The sequence below is a fragment of the Mustelus asterias genome, unplaced genomic scaffold (genome assembly GCF_964213995.1).
Source record: "Mustelus asterias unplaced genomic scaffold, sMusAst1.hap1.1 HAP1_SCAFFOLD_2184, whole genome shotgun sequence".
Classification (NCBI taxonomy): Eukaryota; Metazoa; Chordata; class Chondrichthyes; order Carcharhiniformes; family Triakidae; genus Mustelus; species Mustelus asterias.
The window spans coordinates 22,096-49,391 of NW_027592129.1; the positions used below are offsets into that span (position 1 = coordinate 22,096).

The window sequence follows — 27,296 nt, forward strand, 5'->3', positions numbered from 1 at the left end:
GAGGGGAGGGAAACCAAGAAGGGGCAAGAGAGAGGGGAGAAGGAGGTGGCGAGGAGGGAGAGCAGGCTGGAGAGGGGAACAGAGGGGGAAGAGCGTGGGGAGGGGAGACAGACAGAGATGGAGGGCAGAGAGGTGGGAGAGAGGGGTAGAAAAAGGGGCAGAGGCCAAGTGAATGGCTGATGGGGATGGTTATAAAGGAGGGGGAAGAGAGGAGGGCGAAGGGTAGAGTTGGGAAAGAGGGGGTAAAAGGAGTGGAAGGAGAGAGAGGGGTGGAGAGGAGTTGAGGGGAAGGGAAAGGCAGCAGAGAAGGGGAGGGGGCAGAGAGGGGAGGAGAGGGGCAGAGGTGTCGGGGCAGAAAAGAAGCAGGGGGGTGGGGAGGAGGGGTGACCTTGATGCTGGGAGCTGGTGGCCATGCATTATCATAACTGTCAAAGTCATCACCCCCCTCAGGGTGACTCTGGGTCTCTCGGCTGTGGGGACATATCCAGTCGGAGTGAGCCAATGCTCAGATTGCACAGAGCATCACCAACTGTTTGTCAAGTCCCAGATTACCCAGAGTCTTCAGAAACCAAATGGCTTCCACTTCATCATGATGCAACCATGAGAACGGGTATATGGAAATGGGTATATACATAGATATATCATATAGGGGCGACAGTGGTATAGTTGTCACTGGACTAATAATCCACAGTCCCAGGGTAATGCGCTGGGGACCCGGGTTCAAATCTCATCACCACAGTTAGTGAAATTTGAATCCAATACAAATTTGGAATTTAAAGTTTAATGATGACCATGATTATTGGAAAAACCCATCTGGTCTTTAGGGAAGGAAATCTGTTATCCTTACCTGGTCTGGTCTATATGTGACTCCAAATGTGGTTGGCTTTTAAATGCCCTCTGAAATGACCTTGCAGTTGAAGGGCAATTAGGAATGGTCAATAAATGCCAGCCCAGCCAGCAATGCCCACATCCAATGAATTATAAAAAAGTAAATGTGTATACTTTGTATATAAAAAGGGTATGTGTAGATGGGTATATATAAAGGGTATATGTAAAAGTACGTGTGTATGAATGTGTGTCTCTGTGTGTGTGTTTATGTATGTGTGTGTATGTATGTAAATATGCATATGTATGTTTAAAGTTTATTTATTAGTGTCAGAAATAGGCTTACATTAACACTGCAAATAAGTCACTGTGAAAATCCCCAGGTCGCCACACTCCGGCGCCTGTTCAGGTACACTGAGGGAGAATTTAGCACGGCCAATGCACCTAACCAGCACTTCTTTCGGAGCACCCAGAGGAAACCCACGCAGATACAGGGAGAAAATGCAAACTCCACACAGACAGTGACCCAAGCTGGGAATTGAATCCAGGTCCCTGGTGTTGTGAGGCAGCAGTGCTAACCAACATGCTGCCCTGTAGTGTTTGTGCATGTCTGTGTGTCTCTGCGTATGTGTGTGTTTGTGTGTGCGTGCCTGTGTACTTGTCTGTGTGTGTGTGTGTGTGTGTGTGTGAATGTGTATACCGTTCGTGAATGATGGTGCTTTAATCCTCCTTTTCCGACTGCTGATAGTCCTGCTGATAGTCCTGTGTTGCCACTTGCAAGTCCACAAATCCTTGAAGGTGGCAACACAGGTGGAGAAGGTGGTGAAGAAGGCATATGGTATGCTTGCCTTTATAGGACGGGGTATAGAGTATAAAAGCTGGAGTCTGATGATGCAGCTGTATAGAACGCTGGTTAGGCCACATTTGGAGTACTGCGTCCAGTTCTGGTCGCCGCACTACCAGAAGGACGTGGAGGCGTTAGAGAGAGTGCAGAGAAGGTTTACCAGGATGTTGCCTGGTATGGAGGGTCTTAGCTATGAGGAGAGATTGGGTAGACTGGGGTTGTTCTCCTTGGAAAGACGGAGAATGAGGGGAGATCTAATAGAGGTGTACAAGATTATGAAGGGTATAGATAGGGTGAACAGTGGGAAGCTTTTTCCCAGGTCGGAGGTGGCGATCACGAGGGGTCACGGGCTCAAGGTGAGAGGGGCGAAGTATAACTCAGATATTAGAGGGATGATTTTTACACAGAGGGTGGTGGGGGCCTGGAATGCGCTGCCAAGTAGGTTGGTGGAGGCAGACACGCTGACATCGTTTAAGACTTACCCGGATAGTCACATGAGCAGCCTGGGAATGGAGGGATACAAACGATTGGTCTAGTTGGACCAAGGAGCGGCACAGGCTTGGAGGGCCGAAGGGCCTGTTTCCTGTGCTGTACTGTTCTTTGTTCTTTGATACTCAGAACTCTTAAATCCTGTAAGAATGCAGGTAACTGAGGGGATTTAGATGGACTAAGCATTGCAAGAGTTAAATGACAGTAAGTGGAATTCTGTTTTGGGATTGTCTTTTGGCAGGTGCAGCATATAAGCTGTCGACTATGTCTTCTCTGCCTATGGGAATGGGCACTAGAGCTTATTATTAATTGAACTATAATCAAATATAATACCATTTTTTCCATTCTTCCTTGTTAAGCTTTCCTGCATTCTAGTTAATATTACAGTGGCTGCTTTGCAGCCTTATTTTGTTAGAATGGACAAAGAGAATGTTGCCAAAGTTAGATTGCCACACAGCGGGAGTGATTGTTAGAATCCCGCAGTGCAGAAGGTGGCTATTCACTCCATCGAGTCTGCACTGACAACAATCCCACCCTATCCCCGTAACCCCACATATTTACCTTCTAATCCCCCTGACACTAAGGGACAATTTAGCATGGCCAATCCACCTTATCTGCACATCTCTGGATGCTTCAGGTAAGTACAGGAACAAAAAAAAAAGTGAAGGTGTGACAAGTGAAGGGGCAGCACGGTGGCATAGTGGTTAGCACTGCTGCCTCACAGAGCCAGGCACCTGTGTTTAATTCTGGCCTCGGGTCACTGTCTGTGTGGAGTTTGAACGTTCTCACCATGTCTGCATGGGTTTCCTCCGGGTGCTCTGGTTTCCTCCCACAGTCCAAAGATGGGCCGAATGGCCTCATTCTGCACTGCAGGGATTCTAAGATGATGAGAAAACTCAAACAGAGACATGGGCCCATGATAGGGCAGGACAGGGGCGAACATTGCCACTATGTTGTTTTTAGGGTGTTCCCAGTGGTTGGGGCCATTCTTAGATGGTGAGGTTGTGGTGCAGTGGTAATCCAAAGGCCCAGGCTAATACTTTGAGGACATGGCTTCAAATCCCACAATGGCAGCTGATAGAATTTAAATTCAATGAATAAAATCTGGAATATAAAGCAGCATTTGTGACCATGAAACTATCATTGATAGTTGTAAAAACCTATCTGGTTCACTAATGTCCTTTAGGGAAGGAAATCTGCTGTCCTTACCCGGTCTGGCCTACATGTGACTCCAGACCCATAGCAATCTGGTTGACTCTTAACTACTCTCTGGAATGGCCGAGCAAGACACTCAGTTCATGGGCAGTTAGGGATGTACAACAAACGCTAGTCCACATCCTATCAAAGAATGAGTAAAAAGATAGAAGGACTAAGGAGGCCAGACAGGTGTATAGTGCAGCATGTGGTTAGGGCAAATTAACAGCTGTGATGGCAACAGCCAGAGCAACCTCCAGATTTGGGGGCCAGCTGCAAAACAAACAGGATTTTTCCTGATGAATAGGCATGGAATTCAGTGGCAGGGTGCTTAGAACGGGGTGAGGAAGAGAGTGGTGCCTCTAAATCATTCAAAATCCCCAAAACCTTACTATATGAAACCTGACTTACCCTGTGACATGGTGTGAAGGTTGTCATTCAATAAATCCTATCACAACCAAGTCCTTCTACAGTAGATGGGCTGAAGACTGTGGAGTTGGCTGGCAGGCAGACTGTGTCTTCATTTATACAGTCTCACCTGATCATTGCAACTGGGCAATGCCTGGCACAGCAGTGTGGGGCCTCCTTTCCCACAGGCCTCCCATCACACCATCCACAGGCCTTTCCATGGATGGCAAACATCCCCAAGCTCTTTGACAATCAGCTAGTGGCAACAGTCAGGTTCATAATATCTGGCAACTTCTAATCACACCTTGACACTAAGGCTAGCAATTACACGTTCCATTCTTAATCGAAGCAGGAGGGTGATTCGGGATTTTTTGTAACCGTGTCTGTGCAGTCCTCTTGAGGATCTGCTCTGCTTGCCTCAATAGGGGCTGCAAAAGGAGCACTAAAATTAGCCTGCCACACTCCAGAACCAGCTGCAAATCTACATCCGGATACACCACCCATCTGTAAAATGACAGAAACAATCGAGACAGGAGCTTGGAATATTAGGCTGTTCTCGGACAAACAGAACAACCTGAGACACAAACAGTGAGGAGCCCATGAGCTTTAACACAAGAACATACGAAATAGGAGCAGGAGTAGGCCATTTGGCCCCTCGAGCCTGCTCCACCATTTAGTAAGATCACGGCTGATTTGATTGTGGCCTCAACTCCACTTTCTTGCCTGATTCCCATGACCTTTGACCCCCTTGTCAATCAAAAATCTGTCTAATGCCACCTTAAATATTAGTCATTGACCCAACCCCCACTGCTCCCTGGGGAAGAGAATTCCACAGACTAACAACCCGCCGAGAAAGAAATTCTCCTTATCTCCGTTTTAAATGGAAGACCCCTCACTTTTATCCCTTAGTCTCTCCCACAAGGGGAAACATCCTCTCAGCATCTACCTGTCAAGTCCTCTCAGGATTGTATATGTTTTAATATGTACACCTCTCATTCTTCTAAATTCCAATGGCTACAGGCCCAACCTGTCCAAATTTTCCTAAGATAATTCCCTGATTCCCAGAATCAGCCAAGGGAACCTCCTCTGAACTGCTCCTAATTATATCATGTATTAAATCTGTACGCAGAACTAAAGATGTAACCTCACCAACACCCTGTACAATTGTAGCAAAATCTCCCTAACTTTTATATTCCATTCCCCTTACAAGACCAACATTCTGTGATTCATGTTCCAGGATTCACAGATCGCTCTGTACCTCAGAGTTATATAGAAACTAGAAGCAGGAGGAGGCCATTCGGCCCTTCGAGCCTGCTTCGCCATTCATTTTGATCATGGCTGATCATCAAGTTCAATATCCTGATTTCAGCCCCGCCCTTCCCCCCTATCCCTTGATTCCTTTAACCCCAAGGGCTATATCTAATTTCTTCTTAAAATCAGACAACATTTTGGCCTCAACTACATTCTGCGGTAGTGAATTCCACACATTCACCACCCTCTGGATGAAGAAATTTCTCCTCACCTAAGTTCTAAAAGGTTTATCCCTTATTCTCAAACTATGACCCCTAGTTCTGGACTCCCCCACCATCGGGAAAATTCTTTCTGAATCTATCCTGTCTAACCCCGTTAGAATTTTATAAGTTTCTATGAGATGATAGCCAATGTTGTTCCTTTGTTTAAGAAGGGTAACAAGAATAATCCAGGTAAATTCAGACCAGTGAGCCTTACATCAGTGGTAGGGAAATTATTGGAGAGGATTCTTCAAGACAGGCTTTATTCCCACTTGGAAATAAGTGGACGTATTAGTGAGAGGAACATGGTTTTGTGAAGGGGAGGTCGTGTCTCACGAACTTGATTGGGTTTTTCGAGGAAGTGACAAAGATGATTGATGAGGTTAGGGCAGGGATGTTGTCTACATGGACTTCAGTAAGGCCTTTGACAAGATTCCTCATGGCAGACTGGTGCAGAAGGTGAAGTCGCATGGGGTCAGAGGTGAGCTGGCAAGTTGGATACAAAACTGGCTCGATCAAAGAAGACAGAGGGTAGCAGTGGAAGGGTGTGTTTCTGAATGGAGGGCTGTGACACGTGGTGTTCCTCAGGGATCAGTGCTGGGTCCTTTGCTGTTTGTAATATATATAAATGATTTGAAGGAAAATGTAACTGGATTGATTAGTAAGTTTGCGGACGACACAAAGTTGGTGGATTTGCGGATAGCGATGAGGACCATCAGAGGATACAGCAGGATTTGGATCAGTTGGAGACATGGGCAGAGAGATGGCAGATGGAATTTAATCCGGACAAATGTGAGGTAATGCATTTTGGAAGGTCTAATACAGATAGGAAATATACAGTAAATGGCAGAACTCTTAAGAGTATTGATAGGAAAAGGGATCTGGGTGTACAGGTACACAGGTCACTGAAAGTGGCAATGCAGGTGGAGAAAGTAGTCAAGAAGGCATACGGCATGCTTGCCTTCATCAGCCGGGGTATTGAGTTTAAAAATTGGCAAGTCATGTTGACGCTTTATAGAACCTTAGTTAGGCCGCACTTGGAATATAGTTTTCAATTCTGGCCGCCACACTACCAGAAAGATGTGGAGGCTTTGGAGAGGGTACAGAAAAGATTTACCAGGATGTTGCCTGGTATGGAGGGCATTAGCTATGAGGAGAGGTTGGAGAAACTTGGTTTGTTCTCACTGGAGCGACGGAGGTTGAGGGGAGACCTGATAGAAGTCTACAAGATTATGAGAGGCATGGACAGAGTGGGTAGTCAGAAGCTTTTTCCCAAGGTGGAAGAGTCAATTACTAGGGGGCATAGGTTTAAGGTGTAAGGGGCAAGGTTTAAAGGAGATGTACGAGGCAGATTTTTTACACAGAGTGGTGGGTGCCTGGAACTCGTTGCCGGGGGAGTTAGTGGAAGCGGATACGGTAGTGACTTTTAAGGGGCGTCTTGACAAGTACATGAATCGGATGGGAATAGAGGGATATGGTCCCCGGAAGGGTAGGGAGTTTTAGTTCAGTCGGGCAGCATGGTCAGTGCAGGTTTGGAGGGCCGAAGGGCCTGTTCCTGTGCTGTAATTTTCTTTGTTCTTTGAGATCCCCTCTCACTCTTCTAAACTCCAGTGAAAATAATCCTAACCGATTTAGTCTCTCCTCATGACAGATCTGCCATCCCAGGAATCAGTCTGGTAAACCTTTGCTGCACTCCCTCTATAGCAAGGACATCCTTCCTCAGATAAGGACACCAAAACTGCACACCAACGCCCTATACAATTGAAGAAAAGTATCCCTATCCTCTCCTCAAATCCTCTCGCTATGAAGGCCAACATACCATTTGCCTTCTTTACTGCCTACTGTACCTGCAAATTCACTTTCAGCGACTGATGCATGAGGACACCAAGGTCTCACTGAGTATCCACCTCTCTCAATAATAATCTCAGTTATCTCTTTTCCTATTATTGCTACCGAAGTGGATAACCTCACATTTATCCACATTATACTGCATTTGCCATGCATATGCCCACACACTCAGCCTGTCCAAATCACACTGAAACATCTCTGCATCCTACTCACCACTCACCCTCCTACCCAACTTTGTATCATCTGCAAATTTGGAGATAATACATTTAGCTCCCTCTTCCAAATCATTAATATATAATGTGAATTGTTGGGGTCCTAGCACAGATCCCTGTGGAACCCCACTAGTCACTGACTGCCAATTAGAAAAAGACAAATTTATGCCAACTCTTTGCTTCCTATCTGCTAACCAGCCTTCTATCCATCTCAAGATGTTACCTGCAATCCCATGTGCTTTAACTTTACATAGTAGTCTGTTATGTGAGACCTTGTTGAAAGCTTTCTGAAAGTCTGAATAAACCACATCTACCAGTTCTGCCCGGTCAACTCTACTAGTTACATCCTCAAAGAATTCCAGTAGATTCGTCAAGCATGATTTCTCCTTTGTAAATCCATGCTGACTTTGTCTGATTATACTGATTATACCACTGCCTTCCAAATGCTGAGTTATGAAATCCTTGATAATAAACTCTAGCAACTTCCCCAGTACTGACATTAGGCTCACTGGTCTATAGTTCCCTGTTTTCTCTCTGCCTCCCTTTTTGAATAGCGGGCTGACATTAGTTACCCTCCAATCTGTAGGAGCCAGTCCAGAGCCCAAAGAATTTTGGAAAATAACCACCAATGGATCTATTATTTCCAGTGCCACTTCCTTAAGTACTCCGCAATCTCTCTCCACTGAAACAGTATTCTAGATAAGTTCACATTTTCCTACATGGTATTCTATCTGCCAGTTTTTTCCCTCTCACATTAACCTGTCCCTTTGCAACTTCACAACTTAATTTCCTACCTCATGTTGTGTCATCAGCAAATACATTCATCCCTTTCATCCAAGTTATCCTGCAGTTAGATGTTGACATCGTCACCCTTAGCAAGACCCACACAGGAGATGGGAGTTAAATCAAAGAATGTAGAGGTGGCTAGACTTTATTCTGGAAAGGGAAATCTCAAGAACACAAAAACTATGGAATCAGCCTTGCAGTTAAAAGCAAAGCCCAAAGCCTTGTCATGATCAATAAGTACATTACAACAGTCAATCTTCAATTCAAAGGCAATCAATTTGCCACCCTCATCAGCACTGATGCATTTGGCTTGAACTTGATGAGGATGAAGTGAGCTAAATCGTCCATTCCAATCTAAGAAGTCTCACAACAACAGGTTAAAGTCCAACAGGTCTATTTGGAATCACAAGCTTTTGGAGCGCTGCTCCTTCATCAGGTGACATCCAAATAAACCTGTTGGACTTTAACCTGGTGCTTTGAGGCTTCTTGTGTGCCCATGCCAGTCCAACGCCGGCATCTCCACATCATGGCATTTCAATCTAAATGTAGTTACGTCATGATATTGAAAAAGTTGGACTGCTTTCCTTGGAGAAGGTAAGACTGAGGAGATTGAAAGGTATGGACAGGATAGATATGGAGAAACATTTATCATTGGTGGAAAGATCGAGAATCAGAAAACACAGATTTAAGGTAATTGGCAAAAGAAGCAATATGGGAAGAAATGTTTTCACACACAGAGTGGTTAGGATCTGGAATGTCCTGTCAGAGACTGTGGTGGAGATAGATCCACACAGCGAGTGGTTAGGATCTGGAATGCACTGTTTGGTGGAGACAGATCTACACAGAGAGTGATTGAGATCTGGAGTGGCCTCTCTGAGAATGTGGTGGAGACAGAGTGACAGAGCGAGTGGTTAGGATCGTGAATGTACTGTCTGAGAGTGTGGTGGTGACAGATTCACACAGCGAGTGGGTAGGATCTGGAATGTACTGTCTAAGAGTGTGGCAGAGACAGATTCAAACAGAGAGTGGTTAGGATCGGGAATGTACTGTCTGAGAGTGTGGTGGAGACAGATTCACACAGAGAGTGGTTGGGATCTGGAGTGCTCTCTCTGAGAGTGTGGTGGTGACAGATTCACACAGTGAGTGGTTAGGATCGGGAATGCACTGTCTGAGAGTGTGGCAGAGACAGATTCAAACAGAGAGTGGTTGGGATCTGAAATGTACTGTCTGAGAGTGTGGTGGTGACAGATTCACACAGTGAGTGGTTAGGATCGGGAATGCACTGTCTGAGAGTTTGATGGAGACAGATCTACACAGAGAGTGATTGGGATCTGGAGTGGCCTCTCTGAGAATGTGGTGGTGACAGATTCACAGAGCGAGTGGTCAGAATCGTGAATGTACTGTCTGAGAGCGTGGTGGTGACAGATTCATACAGTGAGTGGTTAAGATCTGGAATGCACTGTCTAAGAGTGTAGTGGAGAAAGATTTACACAGCAAGTGGTTAGGATCTGGAATGCACTGTCTGAGAGTGTGGTGGAGACAGATTCACACAATGATTAGCATCTGGAATGCACTCAAATTGCGCCTCTCCAGCCTCACCCCCTCCACCCCACCCCCTGGGAGGTGACAATCCGATGAGGTTGTAAGACCGCCCAGCCTATGCGATAGTCAGGACCAGGGATTTGATTTGAATTTGATTTGATTTATTTGTGTCACTTGTATTAACAGACGGTGAAAAGTATTGTTTCTTGCGCGCTATACAGACAAAGCATACCGTTCATAGAGAAGGAAACGAGAGAGTGCAGAGTGTAGTGTTACAGTCATAGCTAGGGAGAAAGATCAACTTAATGCAAGGTAAGTCCATTCAAAGGTCTGACTGCAGCAGATAAGAAGCTGTTCTTGAGTTGGTTGGTACGTAATCTCAGACTTTTGTATCTTTTTCCCGATGGAAGAAGGTGGAAGAGAGAATGTCCAGGGTGTTTGGGATCCTTAATTATGCTGGCTGCTTTGCCAAGGCAGCAGGAAGTGTAAACACAGTCAATGGATGGGAGGCTGGTTTGCGTGATGGATTGGGCTACATTCACGATCTTTTATAGTTCCTTGCGGTCTTAAGCAGAGCAGGAGCCACACCAAGCTGTGATATAACCAGAAAGAATGCTTTCTATGGTGCATCTGGAAAAGTTGGTGAAAGTCATAGCTGATATGCCAAATTTCCTTAGTCTTCTGAGAAAGTAGAGGTGTTGGTGGGCTTTCTTAACTATAGTGTCGGCAAGGAGGGACCAGGACAGGTTGTTGATCTGGACACCTAAAAACTTGAAGCTCTCGACCCGTTCTACTTCATCCCTGTTGATGTAGACAAGGGCATGTTCTTCTTTACGCTTCCTGAAGTCGATGACAATCTCCTTTGCTTTGTTGACATTGAGGGAGAGATTATTGTTGCCGCACCAGTTCACCAGATTCTCTATCTCATTCCTGTACTCTGTCTCGTCATTGTTTGAGATCCGACCCACTACAGTGGTGTCGTCAGCAAACTTGAAAATTGAATTGATGGGGAATTTGGCCTCACAACCATAGGTGTTTAAGAAGTATAGTAGGGGGCTGAGAACATAGCCTTGTGGGGCACCAGTGTTGAGGATGATCGTGGAGGAGGTGTTGTTGCCTATCCTTACAGATTGTGGTCTGTGAGTTAGGAAGTTCAGGATCCAGTCGCAGAGGGAGATGCCGAGGCCCAGGCCACGGAGTTTGGAGATGAGTTTCGTGGAAATAATGGTGTTGAAGGCTGAGCTGTAGTCAATAAATAGGAGCCTGACATAGGTGTCCTTGTTATCTAGGTTTAGATCGAAAAGATGTGCACATTACATAGACACTGATTACAACTGATGAATTCTGGGAAGATAACCAACTTGGCATTTCTGCTTGAGGAAGCCCCCTAAACCATAACTGACTGCCCTGATGGCTATAGAAAACATTAAAGGTTGCTGCTTTGCCAAACAACAGCAAGCTCAAGGAATTTCAAGAACAACTCAATCAGAAATGGTAAGAATGGACAGTCACACCATCAAACAACACCCAGAATGTCTGACAGCCATCGAAACCCATCATCACTCACACATGCACTCAAACACATCCTTGCCCTGTTTGTGAAGCTCTGGCAAATTGAAGGCATTTCAAGTGACCTTAGAGACACCATGACGATCTTGATCTTCAAGAAAGAAGAAAGTCAAACTGTAAGCTTAAATAAAATCGGAATGAGGGTCAGCTTCAAACTTCACAGTGACTTCAGCAGAGACAGAGAGCTGCTCACATCTGCAAGATATTTTTGCCTGGGGTTTGACTCCTTGAGGGCCCCACCAGAGATTCTTCCACCTGCCGCTGTGCAGATCCTGATGCAGCAATCAGGAAATGAGGCAGCTCCTCCGCTACCAGCTGTGGGCAGGGTGCTCTGAGTGGAGTTCCCACCTCCAGGTCCCTTTTCACCAACACCCCTCCCCTGGGTCAGTATCACATCCCTCCAACTGTCCGACCACAGATGCTTGGTGACAATCAGTGACACATTCAGTATCACCATTAACGTATCTGTCATTGTCCTTACAGTGCCAGACATAATGGCTGAGAGGCTGCACAACTGTGGTCTGAATGGATTGCCATCAGTTGATGTTCCACAGATTGCTCACTCGATCCATGCAGGAAGACAAGATCTCAATGTCCCGAATCATCACCCCTGGACTCCATTCTCTCTGCAAGCAGACAGGTGTCAGGGCTTTTTGCTGCCCTTGATGTTGTAAGGTATCGGGCACAGCTCAGTCGGTCTTATTAAGATATTCGTACACTTAGATAGTTCAACAGTGTTAGTAACTGCTCGAGACTCTGTACACAGGTACAATAAAGGTCCAAGCTAGGAGCAGTTTCATAAAGTCATAGAACTCCACAATGCAGAAGGAGGCCATTCAGCCCATCAAACCTGCACTGACAACAATCGCATCCAGGCCTAGCTTTGTAACCCCATGTAAACCCTTCGTAACCCTGCGAACCCATGCCACTAAGGGGCAATTTAGCATGGCCAATCAACCTAACTTGCACATCTTTGGACTGTGGGAGGAATCTGGAGCACCCGGAGGAAACTCACACAGACACAGGAAGAACGTGCAAACTCCACAGAGATAATTACCTGAGGCCAGAATTGAACCCAGGTCCTTGGTGCTGTGAGGCAGCAGTGCTACCACTGTGCTTGCTTCTACACACGTCTCTGTGCAACGCTCCACTGATCCCTAGGTGTGAGTCATGTGTACTCTTACAGTGTAGGTGATACTAAACTCAGCCCCACATTAAGCCTTTATGTGCCAGACCCTTATACTACTACACCTGATAGACGCCAGCATACAACATGTGTGCAGCTGAGCAGACTTTAGAGGGGGCTGAACCTTCCGATCTGGACTTTGCACCGCTGTGCCCACCACCTGCTACCCACCTGGACCATCTCCATTGATACCCACCTTGTGGCAGCAGAAAGATTCTGGGTATTATGAAGATGTGGGGCAGTATCAGATCACTCCCATGGAGGAATAGCCAGAGATCCCAGGTAGGTGGGTGTTAGTGATGGCAAAAGATTGAAGCCAAGGCTGCCAAGTTCCCACATTTCAATAGCCTTCCTGGCCTCCCTGCCTCAGACGTGAAGGCTGTCTGTCTTAGACAGGATTTCAGAGGGTCACTGTTGCTCACTGGATTTATACCCCCCAGCCCCTGTATGACTCTGTGCGAGTGGAGAGGTGAAGCAGCTAAAAATCATGAGGAAACATCCCAAGCATTGGTGCATCTTGCACACAATGACGTATGTGAACTAATGTGTAGGAAGGTTCTGGGGAAGCACTTAGAGGGAGAACCCCCTACCATTGTCCTGGGCGGTGCAGTGGCACAGTGGTTAGCACTGCTGCCTCACGGTGCCAGGGACCCGGGTTCAATTCCGGCCTTGGGTCACTATCCGTGTGGAATTTGCACGTTCTCTCGTGTCTGCATGGATTTCTTCCGGGTGGTCTGGTTTCCTCCCACACTCCAAAGATGTGCAGGTTAGGTGGATTGGTCATGGTAAATTGTCCCTTAGTGTCCCAGGATGTGTAAGTTAGGTCGATTAGCCAGGGGAAATGTGCCTTTATGGGGATAGGGTAGAAGGGTGGGCCTGGGTAAAATGCTCTTTGGGCAGAATGGCCTCCTTCTGCACTGTAGGTATTCTATGTTCCTGAACCTCTGGCCACCTCTGCAGGTCAAGAACAGAGACACGTTTGCAGTAGGTCACCATTACTGAGCAGATGTGCCAGTTGTGAATGGATGAGTCTGAAGTAATAAATAAATGGGCTCTGCTTATTGCTTTGCGGCAAACAGGTCGTTAAATTTGAAGCTGATGTGTCACCTGCCTTCAATCTACACATCAGTATGTTACTCCCACTTATATCTCAATGGAAGAGGTGGGATGAATCATAGTACCATTTCTGGCACTATGGGAGTTAGGTCGCAAATCAGCCACAATCTCATTGAATAGCAGAACAGGTCTGAGTGGCTGAATGACCTCCTTCCATTCTGAATGTTTGAAGGGGGGGGCCATGGATCCAGAATAACCAAGCCACTTCCATTCTTTCCTCTCCTCCCCAGGATTGTTTCTCCACAGCCTCAGAACTCGGAAAAACAATAATCCCACCCTCAATGTCAGTAAAACAAAGGAGTTAGTCATCGACTTCCGGAAGTATAGTGGAGGACATGCTCTGTCTATATCAATGGGGATGAAGTGGAAGTGGTCGAGAACTTCAAATTTCTAGGTGTCCAGATCACAAACATTCTGTCCTGGTTCTTTCACGCCGACACTATAGTTAAGAAAGCCCACTTCCTCAGGAGGCTAAGGAAATTTGTCATGTCCACTACGATTTTCACCAATTTTTACAGATGCACCATAGAAAGCATCCTTTCCGGATGTATCACAGCTTGGTATGGCTCCTGCTCTGTCCAAGATGGCAAGAAACTACAAAGGATTGTGAACGTAGCCCAGTCTATCACTCAAACCAGTCTCCCATCCATCGACTCTGTCTATACTTCCCGCTGCCCTGGAAAAGCAGGTAGCATAATCAAGGACCCCACGCATCCCGGATATACTCTCTTCCACCTTCTTCCATCAGGAAAAAGATGCAAAAGTCTGAGGTCACGTACCAACCAACTCAAGAACAGCTTCATCCCTGCTGCCATCAGACCTTTAAATGTACCTACCTTATATTAAGTTGACCTTTCTCTACACCTAGCAATGACTGTAACATTATATTCTGCATCTCTCCTTTCCTTCTCCCCTATGTACTCTATGAACGGTATGCTTTGTCTGTATATGCGCAAGAAACAATACTTTTCATTCTATACCAATACAGTGCAGAAGGAGGCCATTTGGCCCATCGAGCCTGTACCGACAACAATTCCACCCAGTGGTGCGGCACTGTAGCACAATGGTTAGCACTGCTGCTTCACAGCGCTAGGGACCCAGGTTTGATTCCCGGCTTGGGTCACAGTCTGTGTGGAATTATAGAATCCTTACAGTGCAAATGGAGGCCATTCGGCCCATTGAGTCTGCACCGACTACAATCCCACACAGGCCCTATTCCCATAACCCCACTAATTTGCCCTGCTAATCCCCCTGACACTAGGGTCGATTGAGCAGGGCCAATCAACCTAACCCACACATTATGCGCGGCAGGGTGGCACAGTGGTTAGCACTGCTGCCTCAGAGCACCTAGGACCCGGGTTCGATTCCCAGCTTGAGTCACTGTCTGTGTAGAATTTGCATTTTCTCCCCGTGTCTGTGTGGATTTCGTCCGGGTGCTCCGGTTTCCTCCCACTGTCGAAAGATGTGCAGGTTAGGTGGATTGGCCATACTAAATTGCCCCTTAGTGTCAGTGGGACTAGCTAGGATAAATGCATGGGGGCATGGGGATAGACCATCGATGGGATTGTGGGTTGGTGCAGACTCGATGGGCCAAATGGCTCCTTCTGCACTGTAGGATTCTATGATCTTTGGACTGTGGGAGAAAACCGAGCACCCAGAGGAAACCCACGCAGACACGGGGAGAATGTGCAAATCATGGAAAACGAGAATATGTTGCCGCGTGTTCAAGTCCATTTTCCAACAAGGCTTCCAGTCACAAAATGCAGGGATTACAAACTCTGTGCGCTTCATCACATTAAATATGAGACAATAAGACCTCAATTCCAAGAATGTATAATAAAACCAGCAGGTTTTAAGAATCAGTTTTCTCAACTTCCTATTAAAGTGAAATTACTTTGAGCCCTCACTCCAACAAGTACAAAGAACCGGTGGGGGTGGGGGATAGACCCTTTTCCGCACTAGCCCGCAGCCCTTCCCTCCTCCCTGCACCACACTGCCTAATTAGTGAGGGTCTTGGGTAAGATTGAGAGCGTTTGTGGTGCATTCATTCTATCTGCTACATATTCCTTCAACCACATATTGGTTAAGAGATTATCCTGTGGAACTGTGGATGATTTTTTACAGACTGTGACAGATTCTATTGCTTACGTATGTTTGTCATATGATCTTAGCCTCAAACTAATGAGCTCTTTGGCAATAAATCACAGACCAAATGTCTGCTGAAGAAACAGCCCAAACCTATCAGATATATATTTGCAGATTAGCCACCACTTCAATCTGGAGAACACACTTGCCCCTTTGTTACTGTGCTAATGAGAGGAAAGCACGAGAGACTTCACCCCTTCCCCACCCCCCGAGAAGGGTCAAAAATAGACACAGCTTCTGTGGACACAAACAGAAAATCTCAGCAGGTGTGACAGGATCTGTGAAGAATTCTGTGAACAGAATTAACATTTCCAGTCTGGATGACTCTTGTCAGAGCTCTACAGCTCCTGTGAAACTGATTTTCAGAGGTTCCACCTCATTACAGCCCAATCTTGGTGTGAAGACAGTAACAATCAGCCTGAGTACTGAGGCTGGGAACCAGAACTGTGGCTTGTCTAACCTGGAAAACATGTCCCCAAAAAACACAAACCCAGGAGTCAAGTTGAATCTATGAAAAGTCTAAGTTTGACGGCAGATGCAGAAGTGGGAGTAGGCAGGGGCAGGGGGAACCTTTGTGCCCTGTTCAGCTCAGTACTTATGTATCCACGTGGAGCACGGTGAATCTCATTGTGGGGCCAGACAGGAAGTCGCCCTCCCACCATTACTTTATCAGCTCAAAGGTTAGAATGCCAGAGCCTCCCTCCCTTCCCCCTCCTTATCCTGTCTCCCAGGTCCAGCCTCCCACTCCTCCCTTCCACCTGACACCCCACTCCCCCACCACTTAAGAACATAAGAAATAGGAGCGGGAGTAGGCCATCGAGCCCCTCGAGCCTGCCCCACCATTCAACAAGATCATGGCTGATCTGAAGCGAATCAGTTCCACTTACCCGCCTGCTCCCCATATCCCTTAATTCCCTTATCGATCAGAAATCTATCTACCCGTGATTTGAACATATTCAACGAGGAAGCCCCCACCACTTCAATGGGCAGAGAATTCCAGAGATTCACCACCCTCTGAGAGAAGAAGTTCCCCCTCAATTCTGTTCTGAACCGGCCCCCACTTATTTTGAGGCTGTGCCCTCTAGTTCTGGTTTCCCTTCTAAGTGGAAAGAATCTCTCTACCTCTACCCTATCCAGCCCCTTCATTATCTTATATGTCTCTATAAGATCACCCCTCAGCCTTCTAAACTCCAACAAGTACAGACCCAATCTGTTCAATCTCTCCTCATAAGCTACACCCCTCATCTCCGGTATCAACCTGGTGAACCTTCTCTGCACTCCCTCCAAGGCCAATATATCCTTTCGCAAATAAGGGGACCAAAACTGCACACAGTACTCCAGTTGCGGCCTCACCAGTGCCTTGTACAGTTGCAGCAAGACCTCCCTGCTTTTATATTCTATCCCCCTCGCGATAAAAGCCAACATTCCATTCGCCTTCTTGATCACCTGCTGCACCTGCAGACTGAGTTTTTGCGATTCGTGCATAAGGACCCCCAGGTCCCTTTGCACAGTAGCATGATGTAATTTTTCTCCATTTAAATAATATTCCAATTTACTATTATTTCTTCCAAAGTGGATAATCTCACATTTGCCAACGTTATATTCCATCTGCCAGATCCTCGCCCACTCGCTCAGCCTATCCAAATCTCTCTGCAGACTTTCCGCGTCCTTCACGCAATTCGCTTTCCCACTCACCTTCGTGTCATCAGCAAACTTTGATACCCTAGATTCAGTCCCCTCCTCCAGATCATCTATGTAAATGGTAAACGGTTCAGGCCTCAGCACCGATCCCTGCGGCATGCCACTGGTCACCAACTGCCAACCAGAAAAGCACCCATTTATTCTAACTCTCTGCTTCCTGTTAGATAGCCAATCCCCAATCCACGCCAACACCTTACCCCCAACTCTGTGTACCCTAATCTTCTGCAGCAACCTTTTGTGAGGCACCTTATCGAACGCCTTCTGGAAATCTAAAAACACCACATCCACCGGTTCCCCTCTGTCAACCGCATTAGTCACATCTTCATAAAAATCCAGTAAATCCGTCAAACACGACTTTCCCTTCATGAATCCATGCTGCGTCTGCTTGATCGAACCATTCTTATTCAGGTGCTCTGCTATTTCCTCTTTAATGATGGACTCCAGCATCTTCCCAACTACGGACGTTAAGCTAACCGGCCTGCAGTTACCCACCTTTTGTCTACTTCCTTTTTTAAACAGCGGTGTAACAGTAGCTGTTTTCCAATCAGCCGGCACTGCCTCAGAGTCCAGCGAATTTTGATAAATAACTACTAACGCATCTGCTATTACCTCAGCCATTTCTTTCAGTACCCTGGGATGCATTCCATCCGGGCCCGGGGACTTGTCTACCTTCAGTCCTATTAGTCTACCAAGCACCACCTCCTTAGTAACAGTAATTGTATTAAGGACCTCACCTCGCACCAACTCTCAATCTCTAATATTCGGTAAACTATGTGTGTCTTCCACCGTGAAGACCGACACAAAGAACTTATTTAAAGTCTCAGCCATTTCCTCGTTTCCACTATTAAATCCCCGCTCTTGTCCTCCAAGGGTCCAACATCCACTCTACCAACTCTATTCCTTTTTACTTCCAGCCTTTGTACAACTTGTGCTATCAACCCTCGATATGGGAGTGTAATTCGGAGGGCAAGGTGAAAGTAGTGTCTGCTGATCTCAGACTCATGGATGAAATGAAACTCAGCAGGTGCACACCATTCATACAGCCATAAAACTGAACATTTCCCATTGGTGAGGATCTTAGTCTCAGCAACGTGGCCTTTAAGTGGTCATTGAAGATAAGCTAATGCATTCAAATGGACTTCCCAACATTGCTCATTGAGAAATCCCAAGAGCAGAATTCTGACAGTTCATCCCAATGTTGGGAAAATGACATTCAGCCTCATGCCAAATGAGGTTCCTCCCACTTACTCGACACTTCTGGCTGCTGATGGGACTGAGTGATCTCGCCCTGTGACTGGACCAACAGATCTCCAGTGTTTCAATGGCCTGAGCTCATCAAATATTAGCCACCACTGCATTGCCAGCGCTCACAACGCTCAGTCGTATGATCAGAAACACCAAGCCCCTCTCCAGAGACTGCTGCAGACACCCAGTCTGGCAATGCAGCATTTTCAGCCCCTGACTTTGACCAACATACAAAGTGCTTGCTAGCTGTGTGAATAAGGAGAATGTCTACAGAGTGGATGAGTAAACTACTACGGCAGTGAAAGGGATGTGTGGTCAGGGGATCTCTGCAGCCACGACCGAGAGCTCCGAAGATTGTCTTGCTTGCCCAGTGCCAGGACCAAGAACATCTCCTTGTGTTTGGTGATGAACCTGGAGTAGGAGGGTTGTTGTGATCTACGTGGGAATCACAACATAGAACATAGAACATAGAACATAGAACATTACAGCGCAGAACAGGCCCTTCGGCCCACGATGTTGCACCGACCAGTTAAAAAAAAACTGTGACCCTCCAACCTAAACCAATTTCTTTTCGTCCATGAACCTATCTACGGATCTCTTAAACGCCCCCAAACTAGGCGCATTTACTACTGATGCTGGCAGGGCATTCCAATCCCTCACCACCCTCTGGGTAAAGAACCTACCCCTGACATCGGTTCTATAACTACCCCCCCTCAATTTAAAGCCATGCCCCCTCGTGCTGGATTTCTCCATCAGAGGAAAAAGGCTATCACTATCCACCCTATCTAAACCTCTAATCATCTTATATGTTTCAATAAGATCCCCTCTTAGCCGCCGCCTTTCCAGCGAAAACAATCCCAAATCCCTCAGCCTCTCCTCATAGGATCTCCCCTCCATACCAGGCAACATCCTGGTAAACCTCCTCTGCACCCTCTCCAAAGCCTCCACATCCTTCCTGTAATGTGGGGACCAGAACTGCACACAGTACTCCAAGTGCGGCCGCACCAGAGTTGTGTACAGTTGCAACATAACGCTACGACTCCTAAATTCAATCCCCCTACCAATAAACGCCAAGACACCATATGCCTTCTTAACAACCTTATCTACTTGATTCCCAACTTTCAGGGATCTATGCACACATACACCTAGATCCCTCTGCTCCTCCACACTATTCAAAGTCCTCCCGTTAGCCCTATACTCAACACATCTGTTATTCCTACCAAAGTGAATTACCTCACACTTCTCCGCATTAAACTCCATCCGCCACCTCTCGGCCCAACTTTGCAACCTGTCTAAGTCTTCCTGCAAACTACGACACCCTTCCTCACTGTCTACCACACCACCGACTTTGGTGTCATCAGCAAATTTGCTAATCCACCCAACTATACCCTCATCCAGATCATTAATAAATATTACAAACAGCAGTGGCCCCAAAACAGATCCCTGAGGTACACCACTTGTAACCGCACTCCATGATGAATATTTACTATCAACCACCACCCTCTGTTTCCTATCCGCTAGCCAATTCCTGATCCAATTTCCTAGATCACCCCCAATCCCATACATCTGCATTTTCTGCAGAAGCCTACCATGGTGAACCTTATCAAACGCCGTACTAAAATCCATATATACCACGTCCACTGCCTTGCCCCCATCCACCTCCTTGGTCACTTTCTCAAAAAACTCAATAAGGTTAGTAAGGCACGACCTACCTGCCACAAAACCATGCTGACTATCACCTATCAATTCATTACTCTCCAAATAACTATAAATCCTATCCCTTATAATTTTTTCCAACATCTTGCCGACAACAGAAGTGAGACTCACCGGTCTATAATTCCCGGGGAAGTCTCTGTTCCCCTTCTTAAACAATGGGACAACATTCGCTAACCTCCAATCTTCTGGTACTATACCAGAGGCCAACGACGACCTGAAGATCAGAGCCAGAGGCTCTGCAATCACTTCTCTTGCCTCCCAGAGAATCCTTGGATAAATCCCATCCGGACCAGGGGATTTATCTATTTTCAGACCCTCCAGAATATCCTGCACATCCTCCTTATCAACTGTAATACTGTCTATTCTACTCCCTTGCAACCCAGTGTCCTCCTCAGCTATATTCATGTCCCCTTGCGTGAACACCGAAGAGAAATATTGGTTCAATGCTTCACCAATCTCCTCCGGTTCCACACATAACTTCCCTCTGCCATCTATAACTGGCCCTAAACTTGCCCTAACCAACCTTCTGTTCTTGACATACCTATAGAACGCCTTAGGATTCTCTTTAACCCTATCCGCCAAAGTCTTCTCATGTCCCCTTTTAGCCCTTCTAAGCTCGCTCTTCAACTCCCTCTTAGCCAATCTAAAGCTTTCTAGTGCACTACCCGAGTGCTCACGTCTCATCCGAACATAAGCCTCCTTTTTCTTTTTAACCAACAAAGAAACTTTTTTGGTGCACCACGGTTCCCTAGCCCTACCAATTCCTCCTTGCCTGACAGGGACATACCTATCACAGACTCGCAGTAGCTGCTCCTTGAAAAAACTCCACATGTCGGACGTTCCCAGTCCCTGTAATCCCCTAGTCCAACCTATGTTTCCTAATTCTCTCCTAATAGCCTCATAATTACCCTTCCCCCAGCTAAAACCACTGGCCCGAGGTTCATGCCTATCCCTTTCCATCACTAAGGTGAACGTAACCGAATTGTGGTCACTATCACCAAAATGCACACCAACTTCCAAGTCTAGCACCTGGTCTGGCTCATTTCCCAGCACCAGATCCAATATAGCCTCACCTCTAGTTGGCCTGTCTACATACTGAGTCAAAAAACCTTCCTGCACGCTTTGAACAAAAACTGACCCCTCTAACGAGCTAGAGCTATAACAATTCCAGTCAATATTAGTCAAGTTAAAATCCCCCATAACAATTGCCCTATTACTTTCACTCCTAAGCAGGATTGACTCCGCAATCCTTTCCTCAACCTCTCTAGAACTTTTAGGAGGTCTATAAAAGACTCCCAACAGGGTGACCTCTCCTCTCCTATTTCTAATCTCCGCCCATACTACCTCAACAGATAAGTCCTCATCAAACCTCCTCTCTGACACTGTGATACAATCTCTGACCAATAATGCTACCCCTCCCCCTCTTCTACCTCCTTCCCTACTTCGACTAAAACATTTGAACCCCGGGACCTGCAGCATCCATTCCTGCCCCTGCTCTATCCATGTCTCTGAAATAGCCACAACATCGAAGTCCCAGGTACTGATCCACGCTGCAAGTTCACCCACTTTATTGCGAATACTCCTGGCATTGAAGTATACACATTTCAAACCCTGCTCCACCCCACCTCTGCAATGCCGTGCATTGCAGTCCCCATCCATGCATCCCTCACTTTCAGCCCCACTACTCAGGATCCCTCCCCCCCCCCGAATCAGTTTAAACCTCCCTGCATGGCCTTAGCAAATTTACCCCCCAGGATATTGGTCCCCTTCTGATTAAGGTGTAGACCATCCTTCTCATAGAGGTCACACCTTCCCCAGTACGACCCAGTACATAGGTAGAACAAGGAATGATAAAATAAGAGCAAAATACTGTGGGTGCTGGAAATCTGAAATAAAAACTGTTTCTCTCTTCACAGATGCTATCAGACCTGCTGAGTTTATCCAGCATTTCCTGTTCTTAAATAGGAATATCACTGGGAGAGACTTTAAAGAGATGGGTCCAAATTAAAATGCAAAGGTAATAAATAACCTCAGGGTTGTTATCAGAGCCAGGCACCTCATCAGGCTTGATAAGTCTTCATCTGAGTGAGGGGCCCAATTCTGGAGCCACAGGTTTTTATACACTGGGAGCAAGTTGCTGCATGGGGGAGTGGAATTCACAGCCCCAGGTGGGCTTCTCTCTCCTTCCTGTGCTGCCATTCTGCCTCGCTGTCAGAACTCTGAAGCAGCTTGATGGACCAGGTAAAGTTGTGCTGAGTGGTCCACAGCCTTCTCCTCTCCGTCAGTGGTGTTAATGTCTCTGTGCTTGATCAATTGGCCAGTGGGCTGATGAATGGCAGATGGAGTTTAATTTAGATAAATGCGAGGTGATGCATTTTGGTCGATCGAACCAGTGAAGGACTTACTCAGTTAATGGTAGGGCACTAGGGAGAGTCATAGAACAAAGAGATCTAGGAGTACAGGTCATAGCTCCTTGAAAGTGGAGTCACAGGTGGAAAAGGTGGTGAAGAAGGCATTCGACATGCTTTGGTCAGAATATTGAATACAGGAGTTGGGACATCTTTTTGATGTTGTACAAGACATTAGTAAGGCCACACTGGGAATACTGTGTACACTTCTGCTCACCCTATAATATCCTAGAAAGGATATTATTAAACTAGGAAGAGGGCAGAAAAGATTTACTAGGATGCTACCGGGGCTTGATGGTTTGAGTTATAAGGAGAGGCTGGATAGACTGGGACTTTTTACATGGACCGTAGGAGGCTTCGGGGTGATCTTATAGAGGTTTATAAAATAATGAGGGGCATAGATCAGGTAGTCAACATCTTTTCCCAAAGGTAGGGGAGATCTAAAACTGGAAGACATAGGTTTAAGGTGAGAGGGGAGAGATACAAAAGGACCCAGAGGGGCAATTTTTTCATAGAGGCTGGTGAGTGTCTGGAACGAGCTGCCAGAGGCAGTAGTAGAGGCGGGTACAATTTTTTCTTTTAAAAAGCATTTAGACAGTTACATGGGTAAGATTAGTATAGAGGGATATGGGCCAAATGCAGGCAATTGGGACTAGCTTAATGGTAAAATCTGGGCAGCATGGACAAGTTGGGTCGAAGGGCCTTTTTCCATGCTGTAAACCTCTATGACTCTGGGTGTTTTAGGGCAACCTTGACTTGTTCATTGGGATGTGCTTCACTTGAACCGATCTGGGACCAGTGTCCTTGTGAGCCATATAACTAGAGCTTAAATTAGGACTTTGATTAACAGAGTGGGGGAGGATTCAGGTGAAACAAGGTTTAGAAATCCAAAGAGAAAGGTTGAGCCAACAGAACAATGTATCACTGCAGATAGAGTGTGGTGGACCAGGAAGGGCTAGAGAGTTGAACAGTAACTATGCAGCAAAAATCAACGTCCATGCAGGGAATAGTATTTTAAAAATGTAATTAAAAGGTTCTAGATGTATGAACTATCTGCAATACAATAGATAGACTAGTGGCACAGATAGAGATGAATGGTTTCAATCTAATCATTATTGCAGAGATATAAGTAAGGTTGGGAAATAAATATTCCAGCTGACATAATATTTCAGAAAGACAGACAGAATGTCAGGAGGGATAGCCTGTTAGTAAATCTGAGCATATAGAACTTTGTGAGAAAGGATCTTGGCTCAGAAGATCGTGAAGTAGAATCAGTACATGTGGAGATAAGAATAATGTGGAGATGCCAGCGTTGGACTGGGGTAAACACAGTAAGAATGGCTATTCCTATCTCAGTAAGAAGTCTCACAACACCAGGTTAAAGTCCAACAGGTTTATTTGGTAGCACAAGCCACTAGCTTTCGGAGCAGCGCTACCAAATAAACCTGTTGAACTTTAACCTGGTGTTGTGAGACTTCTTACTGAGATAGGAATAGCCAAGGGTCTGCAAACATTGGTGCAAGTAGTTTATAGGGCCCCTAACAGTATTATAATATTGGACAGAGCACTAAACAAGAAATGAATGGAGAATGTAACAAAGGCAATATAATAATTGTGAGGGACTTTAATCATCATATAGGCTGAGTCAATCAAATTGACCAGAATGACCAAGATTAAAGATGGATTTGTAGAATGTTTTCATAACAGTTTCCTGAAGCAATACATTATGGAACTGACAAGGGATAAAACTATTTAAGATCTAGTATTGTGTAATGGGGCAGAATTAGTTAGCAACCTCAGAGTAAAAGATCTGCTGGGAAATAGTGATCATAATACAATTGAATCCCACATTAAGTTTGAAAATGACTTACTCCAATCACAAACCAGAATCTTAAACTTAAACAAAGTCAATTATTTAAAAAATCTTTTGTTGAAACTAAGCCAATTATAAAGGTGTGAGGGGATATCTGGCTAAGGTTGATTGGACAAATAGACTGAGAGTTTTGGCCATAAATAAACAATTGAAAACATTTAAAGAAACAATTCAAAATGTTCAAAAATACATTCTATTGAAAAACAAAAACTCAGCAAGATCAACCTATACATAGCATACGCAGGAAGTTCAGGATAGTATCAGATTAAAAGAAATGGCTTACAAGGGTGTAAGAAACAGTGGCAAGTCTGGGAATTGGGAGTATTTCCAAAACCAGCAAAAAACAACTGAAAATTTGATAAAAATAGAAAAAAATTGAATACAGGAATAATTAGTCAGAAATATTAAGACAGATTTTAAGAGTATTTACAATTAAATAAAAAGGAAGACAGTAGCTCGAGTAAATGTTGGTCTCTTAACAGCAGACAGGAGAAATTATCATGAGGAATGAGAAAGTGGCAGAGGCATTGAACAAATATTTTGTTTCTGTCTTTACAGAAAGACACAAGTTACATACCAGAAATAGACTGTAACCGAGGGGTCAGAAAAGTGAGGAAATTAAAGTAATAAACAGCAGCAGAGAAAATTATTGGAGAAATTTAAGGACTCTGATAGCTTATATCGTCGGGTTCTAAAAGAGGTAGCTACAGAGATAGTGAATGCTCTGGCTATGAATGTCCAAAATTGCACAGACTCTGCAACAGGCTTGGCGGATTGGAAGTTAGCAAATGTTAATGTCACTTTTCAGAAAAATGGGGGGAGAGAGGAAACAGGAAACTACAGGCCAGTTATTCTGACATCACTCATCTGGAAGATGCTGGAATCTTTATTATTAAGAAGGCCTTAGAAAATAATAGCATCATCAGAGTCAAAAGGGTTTTACAAAAGGGAAATCATATTTGACAAATTTATTAGGAGTTTTTGGAGGATATAGCTAGTCAAGTAGATGAAGGGAAATTAGTGGATTTAGTAAACCTAGATTTTCAGAATACATTCAATAAGGTGTCATAGAAAAGGGTAACGGGCAAGATAAGGGCTGGTGGACTTGGGGTTTATATATTAGCATGAACGGAGTTTTGGTTAACAGGCAGAAAGCAAAGAATAGATATAAATGAGGCTTTCGCAAATTGGAAGGCTGTGAATAGTAGACTATCATATAGTCAGCTATTTACAATTTATATTAATGACTTTGATATAAATACAGAGTAACGTATTTGGGTTTGCCCCTGTCAAAGCTAGGTGGTAATATAGCTGTGAGGAGGACATTGAGAGGCTGCAATGAGATATAGATAGGTTCAGTGAGTGGATAACAAGATAGCAGATGGAGTATAAAGTGAGCAAATGTGAGGTTATTCAATTTGGATACAAGAATAGAAAAGCAAAATATTTTTTTAAAGATGCGAAATCCTGCTGAGGTACAACTCAAATAAAATGCAGAGCGTGGCATTGTGCTATTCTTGTAATAGTGTAGCCAACCTTAGTATTGACAGCCAGTGCTGCTCATTGACTTATTCTTTCAGGCCATATATAGAACATAGAACAGTACAGCACAGAACAGGCCCTTCGGCCCACGTTGTTGTGCCGAGCTTTGTCTGAAACCCAAATCAAGCTATTTCCTCCCTATCATCCCGAAGTACTCCATGTGCCTATCCAATAGCTTCTTAAATGTTCCTAAAGTTTCTGACTCCACTATCCCTGCAGGCAGTCCATTCCACACCCCAACCACTCTCTGAGTAAAAAACCTACCTCGGACATCCTTCCTATATCTCCCACCATGAACCCTATAGTTATGCCCCCTAGTTACCACTCCATTCACCCGAGGAAATAGTCTTTGAATGTTCACTCTATCTATCCCCCTCATCATCTTATAAACCTCTATCAAGTCTCCTCTCAACCTCCTCCGCTCCAAAGAAAAAAGCCCAAGTTCCCTCATCCTTTCCTCATAAGACCTACCCTCCAAACCAGGCAGCATCCTGGTAAATCTCCTTTGCACTCTTTCCAGTGTCTCCACATCCTTCTTATAGTGAGGTGACCAGAACTGCACACAATATTCCAAATGTGGTCTCACCAAGGTCCTGTACAGTTGCAGCATAACCCCACGGCTCTTAAACTCAAACCCCCTGTTAATGAACGCCAACACACTATAGGCCTTCTTCATGGCTCTATCCACTTGAGTGGCAACCTTCAGAGATCTATGGATATGAACCCCAAGATCTCTCTGTTCCTCCACATTCTTCAGAACCCTACCTTTGACCCTGTAATCCACATTTAAATTTGTCCTACCAAAATGAATCACCTCGCATTTGTCAGGGTTAAACTCTATTTGCCATTTTTCAGCTCAGCTCTGCATCCTATCTATATCTCTTTGCAGCCTACAACAGCCCTCCACCTCATCCACTACTCCACCAATCTTGGTGTCATCAGCAAATTTACTGATCCACCCTTCAGCCCCCTCCTCCAAGTCATTTATAAAAATGACAAATAGCAGAGGACCAAGCACTGATCCCTGTGGCACTCCGCTGGTAACCGGTTTCCAGTCCGAAAATGTTCCATCCACCACCCTCTGTCTTCTGTTAGATAGCCAGTTACCTATCCAATCGGCCAAACTTCCCTCTATC

The 27,296-nt window shown here is 45.4% G+C and overlaps 1 protein-coding gene across 1 annotated transcript in view; it reads right to left on the reverse strand.

Annotated features, from left to right (window-relative positions):
• Positions 1 to 27,296, reverse strand: part of LOC144489431 (phosphate-regulating neutral endopeptidase PHEX-like) — a gene marked incomplete at both ends in the record, with an annotated part of 49,654 nt that overhangs the window by 15,741 nt on the left and 6,617 nt on the right. The window lies entirely within an intron of this gene.